Source organism: Gossypium arboreum, chromosome 4 (assembly GCF_025698485.1).
Source record: "Gossypium arboreum isolate Shixiya-1 chromosome 4, ASM2569848v2, whole genome shotgun sequence".
NCBI classification, from domain to species: domain Eukaryota; kingdom Viridiplantae; phylum Streptophyta; class Magnoliopsida; order Malvales; family Malvaceae; genus Gossypium; species Gossypium arboreum.
The window spans coordinates 40,964,933-40,974,717 of record NC_069073.1 but is presented as its reverse complement, the minus strand read 5'-3'; positions in this window follow the sequence as shown (position 1 = coordinate 40,974,717).

Sequence of the window (9,785 nt, the reverse complement as noted above, 5' to 3'; positions counted from 1 at the left end):
TGGTCATGATTAAACAAAGAACTTAGTATCTCCTTCAAAAATGCTAAAAGAAAATCTAAGAGTCCTCAATCCCCATCACATGTTTCATTATCAAGCTTGATATTTAGCATGCAATGGCATTAACACCATATTCACTTTGGCGAATTTCATTCCCGTGACATAGCAAAGATTTGAACCATGGGCTAACAAGAACATCAAGCTAGCAACTAAAACATGCATGAATCTCATGGCACAACCTCAAACATACCTTAATCTTGATGCAAGTATAGCCAACCTCTTCCTAATCCTCTTCCAAACCAAACATGAAGCAAAATTCCTTCCTTCCTCTAGTATTTTCGGTCAAGGGAGAAAAATGGATGAACAAATTTTTTTCTTCTCTTTCCTCAATACACGGCAAGGGGTTTCACTCACACACACACATTTTTTTTCTTTCTTTATCACCCATACTTATTTGTTTATTGTTTCTCCCTAATGCACCAACAAAACATGTTTCATGACATGTTTAGCCCATACACCCTTGTCATGGCTGGCCATTAGCTAATAAATGGGAAGTTGACATGCAAACCCCTCATTTTTGCATGCATGATCAACTAGTCATTACACATTTCCCCCTCATACTTTTAAAGTTTACTACTAGGCCCTTTCTAGTGAAATTCACATTTATAACTCTAAATTAAAGCATCAAAAATGTCACACATGAGTTAACACATATTATAGGCATCAAAATAAATATCAAATTATTTTTATGCCTCGTTTTGTGGTCCCGAAACCACATTCCAACTAGGGTCGTTTTAAGGCTGTCACATAGCATGTGTGAAAGTTTCGTATTAAAATTTAATCGTTTGTGTGCCGATTTAATAAAAAGGACCTAATTGCGTAAAATGTAAAAGTTGTTTTTTATATGTTAAAAGTGCCTATTTAATTTTAATTTATAATTGTGACGTCCTTATGTGGTTATTTGACCATGGTTTTGGTTAAATGACATTAATGGACATTAGTTGATGGAATATTAATGTTTTATTGCAAGGGTAAAAAGGTAATTAGTGCATTATGATGAAATAAGATAAAAAAAACATATTTCATCCATCATTTTCAGTGTTCATCCACCGAAAATAGGAAAGAAAACCTAAGTTTGAAGAGCTTTAAGTTTCGGCACTCATCTTGGCTAATTAGGTATGTGTTTTTGTTTGGTTTTTGATAATTTCTATGTTTTTATAATCGTTGCTTTATATACTACAAAGCCCATATTTGAATTTCTAATTTTGATGAATATTTTGAGTTATGTCATTGATGGATCCATGAGTTTTTTAATGTTAATTGGTAGAATATGAAAGCTTAGCGTTTGATATACCTGTTTTGTAAAGTAATTTTGAGTAAAAATGTATAAAATGGACTAAATTGTGAAATTTGTAAATTGAAGGAATAAAATGTGAAATAAATAAAATGTGTGGACTTGTATGAGAGCTATGAAAATTTTTCTAAGCTAGTATAGAAGCAAACTTTGTGTATTTTTTGATTTTGTGAATTAGGGACTAAAGTGTCAAAATGTGAAAATGTGAGGGTTAAATTGGGAAATGCCCTAAATGAATGTTTATGGATTGATTTGAATTATTTGGTAAATAAAAGGGTTAATTTTGAATACATATAGATCAAGAAAGGAGGAATTTGGATTTAGACCGAAGGAAGTCGAAGATTATAGAGTAAATTGTTCGAGTCGACAATTCCAAGTACGAGGTAAGTTCGTACGTAAAAATTGATATTGCAAGTATGTTTTGATGTTTTGATTATTCATAGATTGTATATATATATTTGGTTTCGATGAATACGATGATAAATCAATGGTATTTGGCACTAAGTATGCACTTTAAACTAGCTTCGGCTATGTGAGCCACTAAGTGTGCGATACTGAGAAAGCTTCGATTAATTGAGATGGCACTAAGTGTGCAGAATTATTATAGCTTCAGATAATCTTTAAAGCACTAAGTGTGTGGATGTTTAATGCATTGGTAATCTTCAGAAAGTCTTAAAATATCCGAACAAGAGGTGAGAATGAAAATGAATGAATTCGAGAAGGTTCAGGTACGTATGATACCTATGTGATAGATGATGCTATGCATATGAATTTCATTGAATCGGTATAAACATATGAATTGTACTGGCACAGAATTGATAGATGAAGTGAGAATTAATAAGTGCTCATGTGTTGATGTTTTATATTTTATAAATTGTTGATGATTTTTGGTACGAGCTTACTAAGCTTTTGAAAGCTTAATCTGTGTATGTTTGCATTGTTTTATAAATATCGAAGCTACTGTGAGTGTAACACCCCTATCCCGTATCCGTCGCCGGAATAGGTAAAGGGGCATTACCGGACTTGAAACTCATATCTGAACAGTAAAAATTTTGAATATTTTTTTTTTACTTTTTTTTTAAAGAACGTTCCTTTAGGTAAATACTAAAGACAGTCAGGGATACGATTTAACTTCTATAAGTACACATTCAAAAGATGCCATTTTCGCATGGCCTATATACATTAACCAAAATATTCTTGACCCTTTGGTCTATTCTTTACATGCCATAAAATAATTCAAAACATAACAAGAATAAGCAAAGGATAGTGATAGTGTGACTAGTTCTTTGACGATCCCCGAGCCTGTAGCTTCCAAATGAGATCTATAAAACAGAGGAAACAAAGTAAACTGAGTAAGCATTACAATGCTTAGTAAGTTTTAAGCAATGTCAACAGATAACAATCAAATTATAACATAGTTGTTCGTATTTTTTTTTACTTTTTTTTTTTACTTTTTTTTTAAAGAACGTTCCTTTAGGTAAATACTAAAGACAGTCAGGGATACGATTTAACTTCTATAAGTACACATTCAAAAGATGCCATTTTCGCATGGCCTATATACATTAACCAAAATATTCTTCGGCCACTGGTCTATTCTTTACTTGCCATAAAATAATTCAAAACATAACAGTAACAAGCAGTGGATAGTGATAGTGTGACTAGTTGCTGACGATCCCCGAGCCTGTAGCTTCCAAATGAGATCTATAAAACAGAGGAAACAAAGTAAACGGAGTAAGCATTACAATGCTTAGTAAGTTTTAAGCAATGTCAACAGATAACAATCAAATTATAACATAGTTGTTCGTATTTTTTTTTACTTTTTTTTTTTACTTTTTTTTTAAAGAACGTTCCTTTAGGTAAATACTAAAGACAGTCAGGGATACGATTTAACTTCTATAAGTACACATTCAAAAGATGCCATTTTCGCATGGCCTATATACATTAACCAAAATATTCTTCGGCCTCTGGTCTATTCTTTACATGCCATAAAATAATTCAAAACATAACAAGAACAAGCGTTGGATAGTGATAGTGTGACTAGTTGCTGACGATCCCCGAGCCTGTAGCTTCCAAATGAGATCTATAAAACAGAGGAAACAAAGTAAACGGAGTAAGCATTACAATGCTTAGTAAGTTTTAAGCAATGTCAACAGATAACAATCAAATTATAACATAGTTGTTCGTATTTTTATTTCACTCTTCCTTCGAGCATACCATCCCTTTACCGAATATGCACATCTCATCATATATAATAGGCAGATAAATTCTCACTTGATAGTGATCTCTTATAAACATAGGTACATTACATATTTTCACCTAACTTTCCACATTGACCATACGCACAATAATCATAGAACAGTCTTATTGCTTTACTCACATATGCATCACATAACGACCTTGTGATTTAGTCCAAATCAAGCTTAAATATAATCTCAAAATACATACCTGACCAACTTAACGCCTTGAACGTATTTATTACCAATTGCTACTGTGAAGTCGTATAATCTTATGCTTTACTCGAATCTTCAGCGAAACCTTTAGCTCGAATAGTCCCCACACGTAGTTATCAGGTCTTACCCGGACAAAATCTCCACAAGTAGTCATCGAGTCTTACCCGGAATATATTTCCAAGTTTCATGTACATTTAATCACATGTTACAACACTCACATCGACTGTCATATTTGTAATTCATTTGCCTCATCAAATATCTAATAATACACACCTTTCACATTTGGTCATTCGGCCACAATATACACACATCTCCTACATATTTCACACTAGCCATTCGGCTTTACCACATATACATATCTCATACATATTTCACACTAGCCATTCGGCTTTACCACATATACATATCTCATATATATTTCACACTAGCCATTCGGCTTTACCACATATACATATCTCATATATATTTCACATTAGCCATTCGGCTTTACCACATATACATATCTCATACATATTTCACATTAGCCATTCGGCTTTACCACATATACATATCTCATATATATTTCAGCAATAGCTTATAAGCAACTCAAATAGTTTCATCAATGTTTACAACAACTTCACATATTCACTACAAGCTGTTTTCCTGAGCAATATTCACTAAATTATTTATAACTGGAGCTAAAAAACTCAAAATCAATTGCCGTTAATTTGACCTGAATATAGACTCATATATCTTCCATCCATAAAATTTTCAGAATTTTAGGTTTGGCCAATCAATACCAGATTTTTCTTAAAGTTTCCCCTGTTTCACTGTTTGACTAATCTGACCACTCTTCACTACGAATCAAATTTCTCATTGTACAGAATTCAAAATATGTTCTATTTGATTTCATTTGAAACTAGACTCATTAAGGAGTCTAATCATATAAATTTTATCTTATAACCAGTTTTGTACAAATTATAATGATTTTCTAAAAACAGAATAGAGGATTTCGGAGTCATTCTGACACTATCTCACAAAACTTTAAATATCTCTTTATAGGAAATTTCTTTGCTTACACGGTCTCTTTTATAAGAAACTAGACTAATTAATCTTTGAATACATATTTTATTCAGCCTATAATTCCACACCAACAATTTATAGTGGTTTTCTAAAATCACGTTACTGCTGCTGTCCTAAACAAATTATTACAATTTGCTCTTAAATTTCCAAGTCCAAACACTTATGAACTTACCATTTGAGTTTAAGACATATCATGGCCACATCATATCTTATTAAATCAACTCATTATGTCCTATTATGATTGAATTTACTCAACGTTTAATCACTTAAAACTTACCTCGGAAGTTGCCGAACGATTACGACGGCTATTCGATCACTTTTTCCTTTCCCTTATCCAACTTTGATCCTCTAGGCTCTTGAGCTAAATCAAACAATTTATTTCCCAAATTAAACATAGTTATACGACGTCCATATACATTTTATACTAGCCGAAATGTACCATCAAGATATACTTTACTCAAATAATTTACCTTGGCCAATCATGTATAATGTTTTGTAGCTTAATAAATTTAACATACATTATGTATTCATAATATTTGTGCAGCCAATTATCCATGGTCATACACACACAATCAAAAATAAATACCAAATTTTCATATCCTTTATGCCCTAAGCCGAATACACTTGTCATGTTCACCTACATTTTCAAGTACAACATTCTCATATTCGCATTAGTATCAAGCATAATAGCCAATTCTTCCCACCATTTCCAAACCAATTCATCAATGCAATCATACCATTACAAATCAACTTAAAATAACCATATCTAATAATCAAATACCTATAGCATTGCACATTTCTCACATAGCAAGTACAACTAAATTCATTATTAATATATATATATATATATCTAAACACTTAACTACAAGATTTAATCACCATTATCAAATCATAAAACAGCTTATAACCATCATCTATATTTACTTCACATAAACCGAAATAACCATTACATCATCTTTAAAACACTTAGCATTTTACCCATTTAATCAAGCCAAATCTCAAGACCATTCCATCCACAAATTATACCATAAATCATACTTACAATTTAAGTTAATGCATGACTGAAAATCACCATCATTAACATCGTTATCAAACCAAAACCAAAACACATCTATCATCCGTATACCAAGCTTACCAAAACAAACTACTATGAGTTTCAAGCTTATTGACTGAATCTCAAACCTCAAAATTCTAAGTTTAATCTATGGGATAAGTAGAGTTTGAACTAATCATCTCAAACATGCATAGATTTTCAAAAATAATTCAATACATACCTCATTCTAGCCATCTTCTAAGCCAAAAATCAAAGCAACCAAACTTTCTTCTCCCTCCCTTTAAGCTACGGCAATGGAGGACAAGGATGAACAACTTTGGTTTCTCCTCCCACTAATTATTATCTAACATCTTTTTTCTTTTTTTTTTCTAATACTTATTTCCTATTATAAAACCATGTAGTCATTATAATATTAATACAAAATGCATATGTTTTGTATCCCATACCATCATGGCCGGCCACTTCCTCTAAAGTGGGGAATTTGACATACAAGCCCCCATTTTTGAATACATGTTCTATTAGATCACTTTATACATTTACCTAACCTATTTTACCAATGTTTCACATAAGTCCCGTTTCAAAATTTCACATACAAATGGCAAAATTAATGCATTTACTCACATCATGAACATAGAATATAACTTTCAATTATTTATAAAACTCGGTTTCATGGTCCCGAAACCACTTTTCAACTAGGGTCTACTTAGGACTGTCACAGTGAGCTCGGGGATCGTCGAGGATCGTCACCACACTATCGAATCTCATTTTGGTACCTTTTGAAAATGTATATAGTAAAGTATGGCATGTATAGGCTAGATGTACTTTGGATAGGTTTTGTAATGTTTATATTTAGCCATGTGATATGGTTTGGTATGGCTGTGGATATGTTATGGTTTTAGAAAAAGGATATGTGATGCAATATGTTGTATTTGATATGTTTGAGTTGGATAAAAGAAATGGTAAATGATGGTAAGTTTTGACAAGTTTTAGCATGGAATTGAATGATGTATAGAAAGATATGTTTTGACAAACTTTTGACTTATGTTTGATATAGATTGGTAAGGCTTATGAGGATGTATTTGATTGGCAATGATGTGTCATGAATGGCTTATGTTTTGGTTGTGAATTGGTCATATAATGTTGTGTAAATATGCTTGGTTTGGTGCTTGTAGGTTTGACCCAATTGGGGTGGCAAGTTGGCTATTCAAATGGCCTATTTATCTCCACACGGGTAGGGACAAGGTGTAACGCCCCATACCCGAGACCGTCGCCGGAGTCGAACACGAGGTGTTAACAGACTTAATTCATTACTTAAACAGCTCAAACAATTTATTTTTAAAATTTTCAGTCAAGCTTTTATTTTTAAAATTTTCAGTCAAGCTAGCAATCTGCATCACAGTCGTTTAAAAATTCATATCTTGAGTTCCAAAACTCGAAATCAAATTCCGTAAATTTTAACTAAAACTAGACTCATATATATATTTACTAATTTTTTTCTAGAATTTTTGGTCTAGCAAATTAGTACAGTTTATTAGTTAAAGTCTCCCCTGTTTCAGGGTTCGAATGCTCTGACCTCTGTGTACTACGAATCAGATATCTCCTTGTACAGAGTTTCAATGACTATACCATTTGTTTCTAATAAAACTAGACTCAATAAGGAATCTTTACATATAAATCATGACTTATAATTATCTTTTAACAATTTATGGTGAATTTCCAAAGTCAGAATAGGGGATCCAGAAATCGCTCTTGCCCTGTTTTACAAAAATTTAAACATCTCATAAAATATAACTCATATATCTGTTTTGTTCCATCCATATGAAAATAGACTCATAATTATTCAATTCCATATTTTATTCATCATCTAATTGTATCTCTACTATTTTTAGTGATTTTTCAAACTCACGTCACTGCTGCTGTCTGAATCTATTTTATGGTAAATTTTACCTATTTCATGGTTTCCATGGATTAGCTAGCAATTTAGCATACATAACACCAAATATGATCATGATTAGCCATTCCAATGGCTAATCATTAACAAGCATTTCCATACCACTCAATAACCATATCATAAGACCATATACACAAAATGATTATAATGCTATACATGCCATACTCAAAATATACAAGCCATTATGCCAAGATGGTATACGGATAGTGTGAGCGTGCCTCCGACCGTTTCCGATTTTCGAGCTGGCTTGTCAACACTACAAGGAATTAAAAGGAAGGAGTAAGCATAAATGCTTAGTAAGTTCACATGCAAATAGCAAGTAACATAACTATATAAGCAAACATAAAACATCATTTGCACAATCATCACGGAGACATTCATATCACATTTTCATTTATCATCTTACCATATTGTTGTTATATCGAGTTTTCAACGCGAGGGTTAAGTACATACCTGTTCAAAGTATTCATTTCACAACACTTACCAATACGTCCCTTTCATCTCAAGTATTCCTCCGCTTGAGTAGAATTTTACCCGTTGAACACATCGGAATATAATTCGGATACATGGAAAGTTTGCACATAAGTGCTACATATGTAATCAAGAAATCATGTAACCCGCCCCTAAGTGAACTCGGACTCAACTCAACCAGCTCGGGCGTTCGCATCCATAAATGAACTCGGACTCAACTCCACGAGTTCGGATGCCTAGTTACATCTCACGAACTCGGACTCAACTCAACGAGTTCGGACATTTGCATCCATAAGTGAACTCGGACTCAACTCAACGAGTTCGGATGCTCAACCATCCTAGTGACATGTCACTTGTATCATAATCCATTCCTAAGGTTCAACGGGACCTTTTTCCCAATCATGTGTCTCAACCATCTTCTACGGAATGCTGTTACCGATACTCGGTAGTATTTCACATTTTCCAAGTATATCACATAATTTGACATATTAACAAACAATTATCACAGTATAATATTTCATAATAATTATCATATCATTTAAATAACATTAAAACATTTAAAATAATAACTATGTTACCAACATTTACATATGAACTTACCTCGTATGCGAAAATGGCTACTTTTACCATTTCGTCCACAACTTGGTATTTTCCCCATTTTAGCCCGAATTTTAGTTTTCCTTGCTCTATCATTTAAAATATAGTCTAATTAGGACTCACATTATTCAAATTGACCCAAAATCATATTTTGACAAAATAACAGTTTTGCCCCTAAACTTTCGCATATTTACACTTTTTCCCCAAAGCTCGTAAATTAAAATTCAGCCTATTTTCTTATGTTTTATGACATGCTGATCATTTTTTCCTTCTATGGTAACATCAAATTCTCACTCTAACATGTACTTATGACTATTAGGTATTTTTACCGATTAAGCCCTTTTGCTAGTTTTCGCTTAAAACCGAGTAGCACAAGTTGTCTAACATAGTTTAAAACCTCATATTCTATCATAAAACACCAAAATACACAAATTTCACCTATGGGTATTTTTCCAAATATGAACCCTAGGTTGAATTATTGCTAGCATAAGCTTAATCGAACTACTAGGACTCCAAAAACGTAAAAATCATTAAAAACGAGGCTAGAACGGACTTACAATCAAGCTTGGAAGCTTGAAAAACCCTAGCCATGGTTTCTCCTTGCTATATTCGGGCATGGGGTTGAAGATGAGCAAAATTGGCTTTTAATTTTGTATTTTAATTCATTTTATCCCTAAATGACCAAAATACCCTTACTACTAAACTTTCCAAAAATTCCATCCATGTCCAATTTTTGTCCATAGACTTAGAAATTGGTAAAACTGCTATTTAAGACCTCCTAATTAATATTTCAAAACAATTTCATACTAGAAACTTCTAGAATGCAAGTTTTACAAATTATTCGATTTA